Genomic DNA, 20,132 nt, shown 5'->3' with positions numbered 1-20,132 from the left:
TATTACAAAGAGAGTTGATTGTTATTACAAAGAGAGTTGATTGTTATTACAAAGAGAGTTGATTGTTATTACAAAGAGAGTTGATTGTTATTACAAAGAGAGTTGATTGTTATTACAAAGAGAGTTGATTGTTATTACAAAGTGAGTTAATTGTTATTACAAAGTGAGTTGATTGTTATTACAAAGAGAGTTGATTGTTATTACAAAGAGAGTTGATTGTTATTACAAAGTGAGTTGATTGTTATTACAAAGAAAGTTGATGTTATTACAAAGAGAGTTGATTGTTATTACAAAGTGAGTTAATTGTTATTACAAAGTGAGTTGATTGTTATTACAAAGAGAGTTAATTGTTATTACAAAGAGAGTTGATTGTTATTACAAAGTGAGTTAATTGTTATTACAAAGTGAGTTGATTGTTATTACAAAGAGAGTTGATTGTTATTACAAAGAGAGTTGATTGTTATTACAAGGTGAGTTGATTGTTATTACAAAGTGAGTTGATTGTTATTACAAAGAGAGTTGATTGTTATTACAAAGAGTGTTGATTGTTATTACAAAGAGAGTTGATTGTTATTACAAAGAGAGTTGATTGTTATTACAAAGAGAGTTGATTGTTATTACAAAGAGAGTTGATTGTTATTACAAAGAGAGTTAATTGTTATTACAAAGAGAGTTGATTGTTATTACAAAGTGAGTTGATTGTTATTACAAAGTGAGTTGATTGTTATTACAAAGAGAGTTGATTGTTATTACAAAGAAAGTTGATTGTTATTACAAAGAGAGTTGATTGTTATTACAAAGAGAGTTGATTGTTATTACAAAGAGAGTTGATTGTTATTACAAAGTGAGTTGATTGTTATTACAAAGAGAGTTGATTGTTATTACAAAGAGAGTTGATTGTTATTACAAAGTGAGTTGATTGTTATTACAAAGAAAGTTGATTGTTATTACAAAGAGAGTTGATTGTTATTACAAACAAAGTTAATTGTTATTACAAAGAGAGTTGCTTGTTATTACAAAGAGAGTTGATTGTTATTACAAAGTGAGTTGATTGTTATTACAAAGTGAGTTGATTGTTATTACAAAGAGAGTTGATTGTTATTACAAAGAGAGTTGATTGTTATTACAAAGAGAGTTGATTGTTATTACAAAGAGAGTTGATTGTTATTACAAAGAGAGTTGATTGTTATTACAAAGTGAGTTAATTGTTATTACAAAGTGAGTTGATTGTTATTACAAAGAGAGTTGATTGTTATTACAAAGAGAGTTGATTGTTATTACAAAGTGAGTTGATTGTTATTACAAAGAAAGTTGATTGTTATTACAAAGAGAGTTGATTGTTATTACAAAGTGAGTTAATTGTTATTACAAAGTGAGTTGATTGTTATTACAAAGAGAGTTAATTGTTATTACAAAGAGAGTTGATTGTTATTACAAAGTGAGTTAATTGTTATTACAAAGTGAGTTGATTGTTATTACAAAGAGAGTTGATTGTTATTACAAAGAGAGTTGATTGTTATTACAAGGTGAGTTGATTGTTATTACAAAGAAAGTTGATTGTTATTACAAAGAGAGTTGATTGTTATTACAAAGAGAGTTAATTGTTATTACAAAGAGAGTTGATTGTTATTACAAAGTGAGTTGATTGTTATTACAAAGAGAGTTGATTGTTATTACAAAGAGAGTTGATTGTTATTACAAAGTGAGTTGATTGTTATTACAAAGAAAGTTGATTGTTATTACAAAGAGAGTTGATTGTTATTACAAAGAGAGTTGATTGTTATTACAAAGAGAGTTAATTGTTATTACAAAGAGAGTTGATTGTTATTACAAAGTGAGTTGATTGTTATTACAAAGTGAGTTGATTGTTATTACAAAGAGAGTTGATTGTTATTACAAAGAAAGTTGATTGTTATTACAAAGAGAGTTGATTGTTATTACAAAGAGAGTTGATTGTTATTACAAAGAGAGTTAATTGTTATTACAAAGAGAGTTGATTGTTATTACAAAGTGAGTTGATTGTTATTACAAAGAGAGTTGATTGTTATTACAAAGAGAGTTGATTGTTATTACAAAGTGAGTTGATTGTTATTACAAAGAAAGTTGATTGTTATTACAAAGAGAGTTGATTGTTATTACAAACAAAGTTAATTGTTATTACAAAGAGAGTTGATTGTTATTACAAAGAGAGTTGATTGTTATTACAAAGTGAGTTGATTGTTATTACAAAGTGAGTTGATTGTTATTACAAAGAGAGTTGATTGTTATTACAAAGAGAGTTGATTGTTATTACAAAGAGAGTTGATTGTTATTACAAAGTGAGTTGATTGTTATTACAAAGAGAGTTGATTGTTATTACAAAGAGAGTTGATTGTTATTACAAAGTGAGTTGATTGTTATTACAAAGAAAGTTGATTGTTATTACAAAGAGAGTTGATTGTTATTACAAAGAGAGTTGATTGTTATTACAAAGAGAGTTAATTGTTATTACAAAGAGAGTTGATTGTTATTACAAAGTGAGTTGATTGTTATTACAAAGAGAGTTGATTGTTATTACAAAGAGAGTTGATTGTTATTACAAAGAGAGTTAATTGTTATTACAAAGAGAGTTGATTGTTATTACAAAGTGAGTTGATTGTTATTACAAAGAGAGTTGATTGTTATTACAAAGAGAGTTGATTGTTATTACAAAGTGAGTTGATTGTTATTACAAAGAAAGTTGATTGTTATTACAAAGAGAGTTGATTGTTATTACAAACAAAGTTAATTGTTATTACAAAGAGAGTTGCTTGTTATTACAAAGAGAGTTGATTGTTATTACAAAGTGAGTTGATTGTTATTACAAAGTGAGTTGATTGTTATTACAAAGAGAGTTGATTGTTATTACAAAGAGAGTTGATTGTTATTACAAAGAAAGTTGATTGTTATTACAAAGAGAGTTGATTGTTATTACAAAGTGAGTTAATTGTTATTACAAAGTGAGTTGATTGTTATTACAAAGGGAGTTAATTGTTATTACAAAGAGAGTTGATTGTTATTACAAAGTGAGTTAATTGTTATTACAAAGTGAGTTGATTGTTATTACAATGAGAGTTGATTGTTATTACAAAGAGAGTTGATTGTTATTACAAGGTGAGTTGATTGTTATTACAAAGAAAGTTGATTGTTATTACAAAGAGAGTTGATTGTTATTACAAAGAGAGTTAATTGTTATTACAAAGAGAGTTGATTGTTATTACAAAGTGAGTTGATTGTTATTACAAAGAGAGTTGATTGTTATTACAAAGAGAGTTGATTGTTATTACAAAGTGAGTTGATTGTTATTACAAAGAAAGTTGATTGTTATTACAAAGAGAGTTGATTGTTATTACAAAGAGAGTTGATTGTTATTACAAAGAGAGTTAATTGTTATTACAAAGAGAGTTGATTGTTATTACAAAGTGAGTTGATTGTTATTACAAAGTGAGTTGATTGTTATTACAAAGAGAATTGATTGTTATTACAAAGAAAGTTGATTGTTATTACAAAGAGAGTTGATTGTTATTACAAAGAGAGTTGATTGTTATTACAAAGAGAGTTAATTGTTATTACAAAGAGAGTTGATTGTTATTACAAAGTGAGTTGATTGTTATTACAAAGAGAGTTGATTGTTATTACAAAGAGAGTTGATTGTTATTACAAAGTGAGTTGATTGTTATTACAAAGAAAGTTGATTGTTATTACAAAGAGAGTTGATTGTTATTACAAACAAAGTTAATTGTTATTACAAAGAGAGTTGAATGTTATTACAAAGAGAGTTGATTGTTATTACAAAGTGAGTTGATTGTTATTACAAAGTGAGTTGATTGTTATTACAAAGAGAGTTGATTGTTATTACAAAGAGAGTTGATTGTTATTACAAAGAGAGTTGATTGTTATTACAAAGTGAGTTGATTGTTATTACAAAGAGAGTTGATTGTTATTACAAAGAGAGTTGATTGTTATTACAAAGTGAGTTGATTGTTATTACAAAGAAAGTTGATTGTTATTACAAAGAGAGTTGATTGTTATTACAAAGAGAGTTGATTGTTATTACAAAGAGAGTTAATTGTTATTACAAAGAGAGTTGATTGTTATTACAAAGTGAGTTGATTGTTATTACAAAGAGAGTTGATTGTTATTACAAAGAGAGTTGATTGTTATTACAAAGTGAGTTGATTGTTATTACAAAGAAAGTTGATTGTTATTACAAAGAGAGTTGATTGTTATTACAAACAAAGTTAATTGTTATTACAAAGAGAGTTGCTTGTTATTACAAAGAGAGTTGATTGTTATTACAAAGTGAGTTGATTGTTATTACAAAGTGAGTTGATTGTTATTACAAAGAGAGTTGATTGTTATTACAAAGTGAGTTGATTGTTATTACAAAGAGAGTTGATTGTTATTACAAAGAAAGTTGATTGTTATTACAAAGAGAGTTGATTGTTATTACAAAGAGAGTTGATTGTTATTACAAAGAGAGTTGATTGTTATTACAAGGTGAGTTGATTGTTATTAGAAAGAAAGTTGATTGTTATTACAAAGAGAGTTGATTGTTATTACAAAGAGAGTTAATTGTTATTACAAAGAGAGTTGATTGTTATTACAAAGTGAGTTGATTGTTATTACAAAGAGAGTTGATTGTTATTACAAAGAGAGTTGATTGTTATTACAAAGTGAGTTGATTGTTATTACAAAGAAAGTTGATTGTTATTACAAAGAGAGTTGATTGTTATTACAAAGAGAGTTGATTGTTATTACAAAGAGAGTTAATTGTTATTACAAAGAGAGTTGATTGTTATTACAAAGTGAGTTGATTGTTATTACAAAGAGAGTTGATTGTTATTACAAAGAGAGTTGATTGTTATTACAAAGTGAGTTGATTGTTATTACAAAGAAAGTTGATTGTTATTACAAAGAGAGTTGATTGTTATTACAAACAAAGTTAATTGTTATTACAAAGAGAGTTGATTGTTATTACAAAGTGAGTTAATTGTTATTACAAAGAGAGTTGATTGTTATTACAAAGTGAGTTGATTGTTATTACAAAGAGAGTTGATTGTTATTACAAAGAGAGTTGATTGTTATTACAAAGTGAGTTGATTGTTATCACAAAGTAAGTTGATCGTTATTACCAATTGTGTTGATTGTTATTACAAATAGAGTTGATTGTTATTACAAAGAGAGTTGATTGTTATTACAAAGAGAGTTGATTGTTATTACAAAGAGAGTTGATTGTTATTACAAATAAAGTTGATTGTTATTACAAAGAGAGTTGATTGTTTTTACAAAGAGAGTTGATTGTTATTGCAAAGAGAGATAATTATTACTACAAATAGAGTTGATTGTTATTCCAAAGGGAGTTGATTGTTATTACAAATAGAATTGATTGTTATTACAAATAGAGTTGATTGTTATTACAGAGTAAGTTGATTGTTATTACAAAGTGAGTTGATTGTTATTAGAAAGAGAGTTGATTGTTATTACAAAGTGAGTTGATTGTTATTAGAAAGAGAGTTGATTGTTATTACAAAGTGAGTTGATTGTTATTACAAAGGGAGTTGATTGTTATTACAAAGAGAGATGATTGTTATTACAAAGAGAGTTGATTGTTATTACAAAGAGAGTTGATTGTTATTACAAAGTGAGTTGATTGTTATTACAAAGAAAGTTGATTGTTATTACAAAGAGAGTTGATTGTTATTACAAACAAAGTTAATTGTTATTACAAAGAGAGTTGATTGTTATTACAAAGTGAGTTAATTGTTATTACAAAGTGAGTTGATTGTTATTACAAAGTGAGTTGATTGTTATTACAATGTGAGTTGATTGTTATTACAAAGAGAGTTCAGTGTTATTACAAAGAGAGTTGATTGTTATTACCAATAGAGTTGATTGTTATTACAAATAGAGTTGATTGTTATTACAAAGTGAGTTGATTGTTATTACAAAGAGAGTTAATTGTTATTACAAAGAGAGTTGATTGTTATTACAAAGTGAGTTGATTGTTATTACAAAGTGAGTTGATTGTTATTACAAAGAGAGTTGATTGTTATTACAAAGAAAGTTGATTGTTATTACAAAGAGAGTTGATTGTTATTACAAAGAGAGTTGATTGTTATTACAAAGAGAGTTAATTGTTATTACAAAGAGAGTTGATTGTTATTACAAAGTGAGTTGATTGTTATTACAAAGAGAGTTGATTGTTATTACAAAGAGAGTTGATTGTTATTACAAAGTGAGTTGATTGTTATTACAAAGAAAGTTGATTGTTATTACAAAGAGAGTTGATTGTTATTACAAAGAGAGTTGATTGTTATTACAAAGAGAGTTAATTGTTATTACAAAGAGAGTTGATTGTTATTACAAAGTGAGTTGATTGTTATTACAAAGTGAGTTGATTGTTATTACAAAGAGAGTTGATTGTTATTACAAAGAAAGTTGATTGTTATTACAAAGAGAGTTGATTGTTATTACAAAGAGAGTTGATTGTTATTACAAAGAGAGTTAATTGTTATTACAAAGAGAGTTGATTGTTATTACAAAGTGAGTTGATTGTTATTACAAAGAGAGTTGATTGTTATTACAAAGAGAGTTGATTGTTATTACAAAGTGAGTTGATTGTTATTACAAAGAAAGTTGATTGTTATTACAAAGAGAGTTGATTGTTATTACAAACAAAGTTAATTGTTATTACAAAGAGAGTTGATTGTTATTACAAAGAGAGTTGATTGTTATTACAAAGTGAGTTGATTGTTATTACAAAGTGAGTTGATTGTTATTACAAAGAGAGTTGATTGTTATTACAAAGAGAGTTGATTGTTATTACAAAGAGAGTTGATTGTTATTACAAAGTGAGTTGATTGTTATTACAAAGAGAGTTGATTGTTATTACAAAGAGAGTTGATTGTTATTACAAAGTGAGTTGATTGTTATTACAAAGAAAGTTGATTGTTATTACAAAGAGAGTTGATTGTTATTACAAAGAGAGTTGATTGTTATTACAAAGAGAGTTAATTGTTATTACAAAGAGAGTTGATTGTTATTACAAAGTGAGTTGATTGTTATTACAAAGAGAGTTGATTGTTATTACAAAGAGAGTTGATTGTTATTACAAAGTGAGTTGATTGTTATTACAAAGAAAGTTGATTTTTATTACAAAGAGAGTTGATTGTTATTACAAACAAAGTTAATTGTTATTACAAAGAGAGTTGCTTGTTATTACAAAGAGAGTTGATTGTTATTACAAAGTGAGTTGATTATTATTACAAAGTGAGTTGATTGTTATTACAAAGAGAGTTGATTGTTATTACAAAGTGAGTTGATTGTTATTACAAAGAGAGTTGATTGTTATTACAAAGAAAGTTGATTGTTATTACAAAGAGAGTTGATTGTTATTACAAAGAGAGTTGATTGTTATTACAAAGAGAGTTGATTGTTATTACAAGGTGAGTTGATTGTTATTACAAAGAAAGTTGATTGTTATTACAAAGAGAGTTGATTGTTATTACAAAGAGAGTTAATTGTTATTACAAAGAGAGTTGATTGTTATTACAAAGTGAGTTGATTGTTATTACAAAGAGAGTTGATTGTTATTACAAAGAGAGTTGATTGTTATTACAAAGTGAGTTGATTGTTATTACAAAGAAAGTTGATTGTTATTACAAAGAGAGTTGATTGTTATTACAAAGAGAGTTGATTGTTATTACAAAGAGAGTTAATTGTTATTACAAAGAGAGTTGATTGTTATTACAAAGTGAGTTGATTGTTATTACAAAGAGAGTTGATTGTTATTACAAAGAGAGTTGATTGTTATTACAAAGTGAGTTGATTGTTATTACAAAGAAAGTTGATTGTTATTACAAAGAGAGTTGATTGTTATTACAAACAAAGTTAATTGTTATTACAAAGAGAGTTGATTGTTATTACAAAGTGAGTTAATTGTTATTACAAAGAGAGTTGATTGTTATTACAAAGTGAGTTGATTGTTATTACAAAGAGAGTTGATTGTTATTACAAAGAGAGTTGATTGTTATTACAAAGTGAGTTGATTGTTATCACAAAGTAAGTTGATCGTTATTACCAATTGTGTTGATTGTTATTACAAATAGAGTTGATTGTTATTACAAAGAGAGTTGATTGTTATTACAAAGAGAGTTGATTGTTATTACAAAGAGAGTTGATTGTTATTACAAATAAAGTTGATTGTTATTACAAAGAGAGTTGATTGTTTTTACAAAGAGAGTTGATTGTTATTGCAAAGAGAGTTAATTATTACTACAAATAGAGTTGATTGTTATTCCAAAGGGAGTTGATTGTTATTACAAATAGAATTGATTGTTATTACAAATAGAGTTGATTGTTATTACAGAGTAAGTTGATTGTTATTACAAAGTGAGTTGATTGTTATTAGAAAGAGAGTTGATTGTTATTACAAAGTGAGTTGATTGTTATTAGAAAGAGAGTTGATTGTTATTACAAAGTGAGTTGATTGTTATTACAAAGGGAGTTGATTGTTATTACAAAGAGAGATGATTGTTATTACAAAGAGAGTTGATTGTTATTACAAAGAGAGTTGATTGTTATTACAAAGTGAGTTGATTGTTATTACAAAGAAAGTTGAGTGTTATTACAAAGAGAGTTGATTGTTATTACAAAGTTAATTGTTATTACAAAGAGAGTTGATTGTTATTACAAAGTGAGTTAATTGTTATTACAAAGTGAGTTGATTGTTATTACAAAGTGAGTTGATTGTTATTACAATGTGAGTTGATTGTTATTACAAAGAGAGTTCAGTGTTATTACAAAGAGAGTTGATTGTTATTACCAATAGAGTTGATTGTTATTACAAATAGAGTTGATTGTTATTACAAAGTGAGTTGATTGTTATTACAAAGAGAGTTGATTGTTATTACAAAGAGAGTTGATTGTTATTACAAATAAAGTTGATTGTTATTACAAAGAGAGTTGATTGTTATTACAAAGAGAGTTGATTGTTATTACAAAGAGAGTTGATTGTTATTGCAAAGAGAGTTAATTATTACTACAAATAGAGTTGATTGTTATTCCAAAGGGAGTTGATTGTTATTACAAATAGAATTGATTGTTATTACAAATAGAGTTGATTGTTATTACAGAGTAAGTTGATTGTTATTACAAAGTGAGTTGATTGTTATTATAAAGAGAGTTGATTGTTATTACAAAGTGAGTTGATTGTTATTAGAAAGAGAGTTGATTGTTATTACAATGTGAGTTGATTGTTATTACAAAGAGAGTTGATTGTTATTACAAAGTGAGTTGATTGTTATTACAAAGGGAGTTGATTGTTATTACAAAGAGAGATGATTGTTATTACAAAGAGAGTTGATTGTTATTACAAAGAGAGTTGATTGTTATTACAAAGTGAGTTGATTGTTATTACAAAGAAAGTTGATTGTTATTACAAAGAGAGTTGATTGTTATTACAAAGAAAGTTGATTGTTATTACAAAGAGAGTTGATTGTTATTACAAAGAAAGTTGATTGTTATTACAAAGTGAGTTGATTGTTATTACAAAGTGAGTTGATTGTTATTACAAAGAAAGTTGATTGTTATTACAAAGAGAGTTGATTGTTATTACAAAGAGAGTTAATTGTTATTACAAAGAGAGTTGATTGTTATTACAAAGTGAGTTGATTGTTATTACAAAGAGAGTTGATTGTTATTACAAAGAGAGTTGATTGTTATTACAAAGTGAGTTGATTGTTATTACAAAGAAAGTTGATTGTTATTACAAAGAGAGTTGATTGTTATTACAAACAAAGTTAATTGTTATTACAAAGAGAGTTGATTGTTATTACAAAGAGAGTTGATTGTTATTACAAAGTGAGTTGATTGTTATTACAAAGTGAGTTGATTGTTATTACAAAGAGAGTTGATTGTTATTACAAAGAAAGTTGATTGTTATTACAAAGAGAGTTGATTGTTATTACAAAGAGAGTTGATTGTTATTACAAAGAGAGTTGATTGTTATTACAAAGAGAGTTAATTGTTATTACAAAGAGAGTTGATTGTTATTACAAAGTGAGTTGATTGTTATTACAAAGAGAGTTGATTGTTATTACAAAGTGAGTTGATTGTTATTACAAAGTGAGTTGATTGTTATTACAAAGAAAGTTGATTGTTATTACAAAGAGAGTTGATTGTTATTACAAACAAAGTTAATTGTTATTACAAAGAGAGTTGATTGTTATTACAAAGAGAGTTGATTGTTATTACAAAGTGAGTTGATTGTTATTACAAAGTGAGTTGATTGTTATTACAAAGAAAGTTGATTGTTATTACAAAGAGAGTTGATTGTTATTACAAAGAGAGTTAATTGTTATTACAAAGAGAGTTGATTGTTATTACAAAGTGAGTTGATTGTTATTACAAAGAGAGTTGTTTGTTATTACAAAGAGAGTTGATTGTTATTACAAGGTGAGTTGATTGTTATTACAAAGAAAGTTGATTGTTATTACAAAGAGAGTTGATTGTTATTACAAAGAGAGTTAATTGTTATTACAAAGAGAGTTGATTGTTATTACAAAGTGAGTTGATTGTTATTACAAAGAGAGTTGATTGTTATTACAAAGAGAGTTGATTGTTATTACAAAGTGAGTTGATTGTTATTACAAAGAAAGTTGATTGTTATTACAAAGAGAGTTGATTGTTATTACAAAGAGAGTTGATTGTTATTACAAAGAGAGTTAATTGTTATTACAAAGAGAGTTGATTGTTATTACAAAGTGAGTTGATTGTTATTACAAAGTGAGTTGATTGTTATTACAAAGAGAGTTGATTGTTATTACAAAGAAAGTTGATTGTTATTACAAAGAGAGTTGATTGTTATTACAAAGAGAGTTGATTGTTATTACAAAGAGAGTTAATTGTTATTACAAAGAGAGTTGATTGTTATTACAAAGTGAGTTGATTGTTATTACAAAGAGAGTTGATTGTTATTACAAAGAGAGTTGATTGTTATTACAAAGTGAGTTGATTGTTATTACAAAGAAAGTTGATTGTTATTACAAAGAGAGTTGATTGTTATTACAAACAAAGTTAATTGTTATTACAAAGAGAGTTGCTTGTTATTACAAAGAGAGTTGATTGTTATTACAAAGTGAGTTGATTGTTATTACAAAGTGAGTTGATTGTTATTACAAAGAGAGTTGATTGTTATTACAAAGAGAGTTGATTGTTATTACAAAGAGAGTTGATTGTTATTACAAAGAGAGTTGATTGTTATTACAAAGAGAGTTGATTGTTATTACAAAGAGAGTTGATTGTTATTACAAAGTGAGTTAATTGTTATTACAAAGTGAGTTGATTGTTATTACAAAGAGAGTTGATTGTTATTACAAAGAGAGTTGATTGTTATTACAAAGTGAGTTGATTGTTATTACAAAGAAAGTTGATTGTTATTACAAAGAGAGTTGATTGTTATTACAAAGTGAGTTAATTGTTATTACAAAGTGAGTTGATTGTTATTACAAAGAGAGTTAATTGTTATTACAAAGAGAGTTGATTGTTATTACAAAGTGAGTTAATTGTTATTACAAAGTGAGTTGATTGTTATTACAAAGAGAGTTGATTGTTATTACAAAGAGAGTTGATTGTTATTACAAGGTGAGTTGATTGTTATTACAAAGAAAGTTGATTGTTATTACAAAGAGAGTTGATTGTTATTACAAAGAGAGTTAATTGTTATTACAAAGAGAGTTGATTGTTATTACAAAGTGAGTTGATTGTTATTACAAAGAGAGTTGATTGTTATTACAAAGAGAGTTGATTGTTATTACAAAGTGAGTTGATTGTTATTACAAAGAAAGTTGATTGTTATTACAAAGAGAGTTGATTGTTATTACAAAGAGAGTTGATTGTTATTACAAAGAGAGTTAATTGTTGTTACAAAGAGAGTTGATTGTTATTACAAAGTGAGTTGATTGTTATTACAAAGTGAGTTGATTGTTATTACAAAGAGAGTTGATTGTTATTACAAAGAAAGTTGATTGTTATTACAAAGAGAGTTGATTGTTATTACAAAGAGAGTTGATTGTTATTACAAAGAGAGTTAATTGTTATTACAAAGAGAGTTGATTGTTATTACAAAGTGAGTTGATTGTTATTACAAAGAGAGTTGATTGTTATTACAAAGAGAGTTGATTGTTATTACAAAGTGAGTTGATTGTTATTACAAAGAAAGTTGATTGTTATTACAAAGAGAGTTGATTGTTATTACAAACAAAGTTAATTGTTATTACAAAGAGAGTTGATTGTTATTACAAAGAGAGTTGATTGTTATTACAAAGTGAGTTGATTGTTATTACAAAGTGAGTTGATTGTTATTACAAAGAGAGTTGATTGTTATTACAAAGAGAGTTGATTGTTATTACAAAGAGAGTTGATTGTTATTACAAAGTGAGTTGATTGTTATTACAAAGAAAGTTGATTGTTATTACAAAGAGAGTTGATTGTTATTACAAAGTGAGTTAATTGTTATTACAAAGTGAGTTGATTGTTATTACAAAGAGAGTTAATTGTTATTACAAAGAGAGTTGATTGTTATTACAAAGTGAGTTAATTGTTATTACAAAGTGAGTTGATTGTTATTACAAAGAGAGTTGATTGTTATTACAAAGAGAGTTGATTGTTATTACAAAGAGAGTCGATTGTTATTACAAAGAGAGTTGATTGTTATTACAAAGTGAGTTGATTGTTATTACAAAGTGAGTTGATTGTTATTACAAAGAGAGTCAATATAAAGAGATGAATAATATTCTTAATAGAAACCAAGCAGGATTCCATAAGGAACATCACACAACAAATCAAATTAATTTCCTAAAAACAGTAGATTATATCTATCTGCTGTTGAACGAAAAGTTATATACATAATTTACAGACTTTGAAAAATGTCTGGACGAATAGTATGTTTTTACAAATTACTTGATAACGGAATTAAGGATCAAATTTATAAAATTATCAACAAATATGTATTATAAAACATGCATTAGTTTAGAAAACAAAATCTTCAATGTATTTAATAAAGCTACTGAAGACATGAGACGGTGTTGTGTTAATAATAGTCTAATTATTAGACTAATTATTAACTAAATTATTAACTAATTATTAACTAACTAATTATTAGTCTAAGTCTAGACTAATAGTCCTGCACATTTTAAATTATATATTAACGATTTAAATAAATCTTTAGAGACGATTCACTAATACTAGTAAAGTAATTATTATATGCAGATGGTCTGGTGCAAACAAGACTATATATATTCTAAAGTAGCCATTATTGCCTAATGGGACAAACTACAAAACATACACACAGCTTTTCAATATATTATTAAACCAATTATATTGTATGGGATTGAAAATTAAGATTATCAGTAAATGGAGGACAACAGGAACAAAACATTTAAAAATAATCATGAAACAGATATACAACAAACGCTGAAGTGGGTGCATTTCCTCTGATAAAAATAAGAGTGATGAAATACTGGATTTGTGTTAAAAATCTACCACTAATAAGAATACAAAACAAGCATTTCTGGAACAGAATTTGTCCAAATTATAATGGGAATCTCGTATATCAATGAAATCACAAAATAAAATTACACAACCCCACATTAAAAAAATAAGCAACAATATTAAACAAATATATAATTTAAGGAGCCAAACATTAGTGAAAGAAAAAAATAAACTGAGGACATATGCTACGTGTAAAACAAAATGCAATTTTGAGGAATATTCAACCATTCTGAATCCAAAACAAAGAATTTTAGCAGCCAAGTTCAGAACAAGCAACCCTAGTCTAGCTATTGAAAAGGGCAAACTAATTCCAAAACACTGTTCGAAAAGATGAACTAAACTTTATTCCTCAGCTCCTGAGAGCGAGGTTATTTGTAGATATGTTGGCGATCGCCGCTGTGTCTGCGGAAGTACTATGGGAGATTGCATGATGGGAGTGAAAAGTCTTTTGATCAGTAAGATAATTTTAGAAAAGTGAAAACTTGAAACTTGAGTGACTGTGAAATAAAGGTTAATTTTAAATATAAAATATCATGGAATCTGGATGAAATAATGAAAGGAAATTGAACGGGTATGAAAGTAAATGTGGCAAGAATGCAAGGTCAGAATCCGGGGGTCAAAATACGTCACAATACATCCATCATCATCCATCGGCTGTCAACAACTGTGGATGCGGTAAAAGTCTTGATTTGCAGTTTGCGTGAATGGCCGGGAAAAATCATGCCAATTCTGTGCTTCAGTAACAGTATTTGCTGCTTTTTTGTGCAATGGAAATTAATTCAAGAAATGCTGTCAAAGGATATTTCCTTCTAGTAAACAAAACAACCCTGGGACGTTCATCTTGAGAAATTGAGAAGACGAAAATCTCTTGGGACAGTCGTTGTTGTGAAACAATGGATATACTTCTCCAGGGTATCAAGGGTAGTTTTGATTATTAAAAAAGGGAAACTGCTGCTATATGGAAAAGCAACAAATGTCAATGTCATTGACTACAGTAATTCTAAATCGATGTTGGTTTTAATTGGGGTTGCTTGGTGTAGAAGTAATAACATTACGATGTTTTTGAGTTTAATAGTAAATTATCAATATTAAGAAATTAATAGTAAATGGTAGACTCCCTTTTGATTAACATCAACCAGTATAACCTGGTTGACAACAATGAAATTCTAACAACAAGGCAATTAGGACAAATTAATAAAAATGTACAAACATCATTTATATCAACTTGGAAAAGTGAATTACAAAACGACAATTAATCAAACCAAAAAGAAATATAAATAAATTAAGAACATACAGAGAATTAAAAAACAATTTTGCTTTTGAAACCTACCTTGTTACCCTGCAAAATATTGTGACTGACACACACAACGGAATACCCCTTGCTAATAGATTATGTAACCTTTGTGATCAGAATCAAGTAGAAGATGAATATCACCTAATGATGTCATGCAAAAGTTGTACCCCCCAATAGAAATGTCTTATTTGAAATGGCAAAAACCAAAATTTTTCACCAAAGACACAATTCATAGCCTTGCTAAACAACAGTGGTCTAACACTCCCTGTAGCAAGGTGCCCAAAGAAGTGTTTTGAAATAAGACAGCAACCCCAGTGACAATTTTCGTTCACAGTTAAGTTTTTTATTGTATAATAATATAGTCTTAATATTTTCTTTCTCTGTTACAGTAATGTATTAGCTTAGTTTTTTGTATGTTTTTATTTTATATTATTTATTTTATTTTTTTAACCTGTTATTCTTTCTTAAACATTTATAGCCATTGCCAATCCCTCCGGGGAATGTGCAAGTGTTAATAAAATTATTATTATTTAATTAATGACCCCGCACATTATTGATTGGCCTTGGCTAGTTGAAGCGGTTTTTAAATGGGCGACTCGATAGAAGTATTTGCCGTGACTCAATACTTTTCATTCGGGTTAATACAACGCTTACATGTTACTGTCAGGAAGGTTTAATGTCTTGTTTGTATTTGCACAATGTGAAAGAGGGGTTTATTGCCAAAATGTACTAGTGCATGGGTGGTTGTATGCATATTGAACTATACAACATTTGAATTATGTCACCAAACTATACGTTTTGACGACTCGTATGCAATTGTAAGATTATATTTCTGATATACTCGAAGTGAATCTCAGCACTGTGCTTTTTATAAATGTTATGGTTCGGTTAATAATTTCCTGGAAACTCTTGCAGAAAATCACAGACTTTCATTATTTTTTGTTCATAGTTTTTCTAAATTTCAGTTTTTATTGTTCATAATTATTTACAGCAATAACACTTGTTTTCTGTTGTGAAACCATTTCCAGTTATTATGAATGTGTACACGAAAGCTGTCCCCCACACAATAAGACATGTATGGATATGTGCGAGTATGTTTGTTGGGTTAATATGCCACTTCTTTATATCCCACAATGTTTGGTAATTCTAACTAACTACTATTTCACAAATTTGCGTAGCCTTGCTCCTACTCCCATATTGTCCTTCACAGTGAAGGTTAATGCGGATATATTGTAAATTACACAGAGGTAACACTACAATACATTTCCCTTTACATTCCCTTGTATTACATAACAGTCTTTGGGCTGAGGCAGTTATGGTTCTACAACCATCACCAGTTCTCTTGTTTTAATTGTATTTAATTCTTTGTTGCTGTATACTGCTGGGAACCTATATTTTATAAAATATGCAACTGAAGATCTAACTTTAGAAAGCGCGCCACCAACGACAGAATAAACTAAACTAAGATAGGGACGAAACATGAACGTGAAGTTAACAACATATTCAGATTCATATTTAAAGTTTGGATCCCGAAAACAGTGTTGCCTGTTAGTGGAAACAGTACTATACCAAACCACGTGATACCAAACGAAGCGGCAGCCCGAACTCCCGTCATGTGTGTTTGTCAACACCGGTGTGGAGGGACTGTGGTTTGTCGTACCCACAGATGGCCTTTACGTTTCTAAATTCAAGGCACTCGTACTGATACTGATTATTCAAATATTAACCCAGAAACGCAATCCTCGGGGGCGGAGGTACGTCACAAGACGCGCACCACTGTACCATGCATTTCTATGGGCTCTGTGCGCGCTGCCGTGGAACGCCGGTCGAGCCGGTGAAAATTCGAGAAAACAACACAAACTCAACTTTGAAGTAATCCTGAACAAGCAAATTCATTTATGTTGCACACGCAGGGCTAATCTTGTTACACTGTTCAGGGGAGTCTCAACAACCATACCAAAGTACCGTTTTCTGCGAGTTTTTGGCCTTTGTTTTCACCGCGATGGTTGCCAGGCGGTGAAAATGCCCGGATGCCCCCCCCCCCTCTCCCCGAGGATAGGGTCGCCTCCATATCTTATGGTTGTTAAAGAATAAACGTTGAACTAGGGAGCTCTCTTTCTTTGGCGCCACTTTCACGTGTTCGATATCCGCTAACCAGCTGATCGCAAGAACACGTTGTCATTGTATACTCATATTTGTGGGTGGTCAATGTTATTGCTGTATGGACGTGTGATGAAACCAATTATATTGTAGCATCAAAGGTAGTACTTTGTATTTCTGTTCTATTGATCTAACTACACTAACAAATTGTATTCCACAATCATGTGTAATTATTAGGTGTACAAACCATGTGTTAACAATGTAAGTACCTACTAATGTGAATAAGAACGGTGAAATTATCCTCTAAGAAATTTGATCATATTCGTCCAACACATTCGTCCCAGAAGTCGATTCGTCCTAATTCACATTCGTCCCATTTCTTTTCGTCAGCATTGCGATCTTGGCAGAGTGATGTTGATTTCTATGTTTGTGTGCTCTGAATTATTTGCAACAGATGCAACAGTCATCGTGTTCGTTACCCAATCTAGTTTCACGGTAGTTAGAGATGAATACTCGCATATAACTTGCAACTTTTGAGCAATCCACCATTCGCTAGTACTTCTCACCATGTAGGTAAAAAGAGACCTCCATGTTTTCACTTACATTTTATTGTCAAAGGTGTGTTACGTTCCCGTTGTGGACGCTTGTAATAATAATAATAATAATCTTTATTGAAACCGTATCCCGGAGTGGGATCTTAGTTGAAAATACAATAAAGTAATACAAAAAAGATAGCAAAAAAAAAAAAAACACAAGACATTCAAAGACAATAGAAAATAAAAAATTAAATTAAATTATTTGGCGGTTGGTTGAGGCAACTGGCATTTTAAGATTTTTTCTTGTCGTAATTTGAAACAAGTGTGGATGAATTTTCCTAGTTCAATGATTGTTTTGTCATTTTTAATTTTTAGTATATTTGTAAGTTTTTCGTCATCCGTCCCCAAGTTGCTTATATTGTATTTAATATTCTTGATCATGATTTCTCGTTCCTTCTTGTATAAATCACAATTGAGAAGAAAATGTTTTTCGTTTTCAATTTCCTGTTTGTCACAAACTGGGCAAATTCGGTCCTCCGCTAAAATGTTATTATATCTGCCCCTTTCGATTTGAAGGGTATGAGCACTTATTCTGAGTTTTGTCATAGCTGCTCTATGATTTGGATTTTTGATTGTGGTGAGATATTTTTCATATGCAAATTCTGTTTTAATTTTCCTATAGGTTCGTAACTTGTTTTTATGGTTTTTACCTTTATTGTCATCGTGTAATGTTTCTGTACTATGTATTTCAAAGGATTGTTCTAGTTTGCGCGTTACTGTTTCAGTGATTTGTTTTTCATCAAGAGATTTATGGTTTTCCCAAATATTTCCCATATTTAAATTTTCTAAAATTTGTTTTATGTCTGTTACCCAGTTGTCTTTTCCTTTTTTATCAAGATGTATCCCAAGATTGTAAGCTTCATGTACTAGCGAATTTGGGTTAGAATTATTAATTTTGATCCAATATTTGATCATATATTTTAAGCTTGATGCTAGGAGAGGATATCTTCCCAACTCTAGTAGGCTTGCCAAATTACTTGCTTTGCTATTTACTTTTAGAAGGTATTTGCAGAAATGTATTTGTACTTTTTCCATTGGTGTTGACAGATTTGCCATTAGATGCGATTTATTGATGTTCTCGCTCGTCCAAATTTCACTGCAGTAAAGCATAATTGGTTTTACAATTGCATCGAACATTTTTAAGTATGTTTTGATTGGAGTTAGTTTTTCTGAGAATAGCATTTGTTTCATTTTGAAACATGCCTTCATTGCTCTAGCTCTGAGGTCTTCTTGTGCTCCGATGAATTTACCTGATTTGTGTAGTTTAATGCCGAGGTATGTGTAGGTTTTTGTATTTTCAAGTTCCTTTCCATCAACATAGAATTTTAGTTTGTCCTGTGATTTTTTTGACCTACTAAACATGATGATTTTTGACTTAGAGATATTAATATTGAGTTTCCATTTCTGACAGTAAGTTTCAAGAGAATTTATGGCATTTTGTAAGCCAGTATGTGATTGGGATAATACTACAAGGTCGTCTGCATATAGCAGACATGGGAGACTTGTGTCTAAGAGACTTGGTGGGTCATTATGAGCCAAGTCTAATGATGTTTTAATGTCATTTACATAGATATTGAAAAGGAGTGGGCTGAGTCCATCCCCTTGTCTAATTCCTCTATTAATTGTGAAGCTGTCTGTTACACACTGTTTAAAGTGCCTGTGCAATGCCCACTCTCACGTTAACTATTTTAGATCCGTGTCCTACTGAAGTGGGCAGTTATTGATTTTTTTTTGTCAAAATGGTTACTCCTATCCAAGTAAATTTAAGATATATCTCGTGCTGTAGCCACGCCCACCTATCCTGAAACGGTCGACTGTTTCCGGATTTCCGACTCTCGCCGAAAGTGCGCCACCAAATGCCAAAATATGAGAGGAAGCCATACTCCTGAGCTGTACTTATATAACACTGCGTGATTCAACATACTTTTAAACGATATACATTTTTCGGTCGGCATTTCTTTTTTTTGTCATTTTTTTTTTTTTTATGAGATAGAGAGTTTTTAGAAGTTGTTTTCAGAACAAACGTTTGTGATGGTTAAACGTTGTGTTGTGGGCGGTTGCAGTAATACGTATAGTCATAGTGTAAGTATTCACACTTTTCCAAACGATCCGAAGGTGCGACGTCAGTAAACGAAAGCCGTGAAAACAACGAGAAAAGGTTGGGGTGGACCTTCTCCTTACAGCGTCATATGTAGTGTCCACTTCACCTCAGATTCTTTTTTTCGAAAAACTGTCTTCGGCCGTGAAAAAACAACTAGGTTTTAAAGAGAAGCGCCGACAACTTAAACCTGGCGCAATACCAACAATTTTGAAAGAAATAGATTCCGAACCAGCCCATGATCACCGAGGCGGATTTCAGAAGAGAGAGAGACGTCGGGTAAGTGTTTCAAATCATTTGACTTGTTTTGCCATCCTGATTATCGCTTTATAGAGACAATTAAGTTTGCGTTATGTAAAGGTATCAATAATTTTTGATAGTAACACGAAAACGACGCGTCGGACAAACAGGAAATTACGCAGTCCTTACACACTGCTAATTGTTTTCATTTTCGCAGGCTATAAGTTTCTGA

At 29.4% G+C, this 20,132-nt stretch overlaps 1 protein-coding gene across 1 annotated transcript in view; it reads left to right on the top strand.

The window, feature by feature from the left end:
- The first annotated feature begins 16,988 nt into the window (after nt 1-16,988).
- Nucleotides 16,989-20,132, top strand: part of LOC102809899 (phosphoribosylformylglycinamidine synthase-like) — a 94,785-nt gene continuing 91,641 nt past the window's right edge. The window contains exon 1 of the mRNA XM_085498175.1: nt 16,989-17,127. The gene's annotated coding sequence lies outside the window, so the exon portion shown is untranslated. The remainder of the gene's footprint in view (nt 17,128-20,132) is intronic.

The sequence above is a fragment of the Saccoglossus kowalevskii genome, chromosome 4 (genome assembly GCF_978046115.1).
Source record: "Saccoglossus kowalevskii chromosome 4, keSacKowa6.1, whole genome shotgun sequence".
In the NCBI taxonomy this organism is placed as follows: Eukaryota; Metazoa; Hemichordata; class Enteropneusta; family Harrimaniidae; genus Saccoglossus; species Saccoglossus kowalevskii.
Note: the sequence above shows the minus strand (reverse complement) of the source record. Positions and strands in the feature narration are given on the sequence as shown.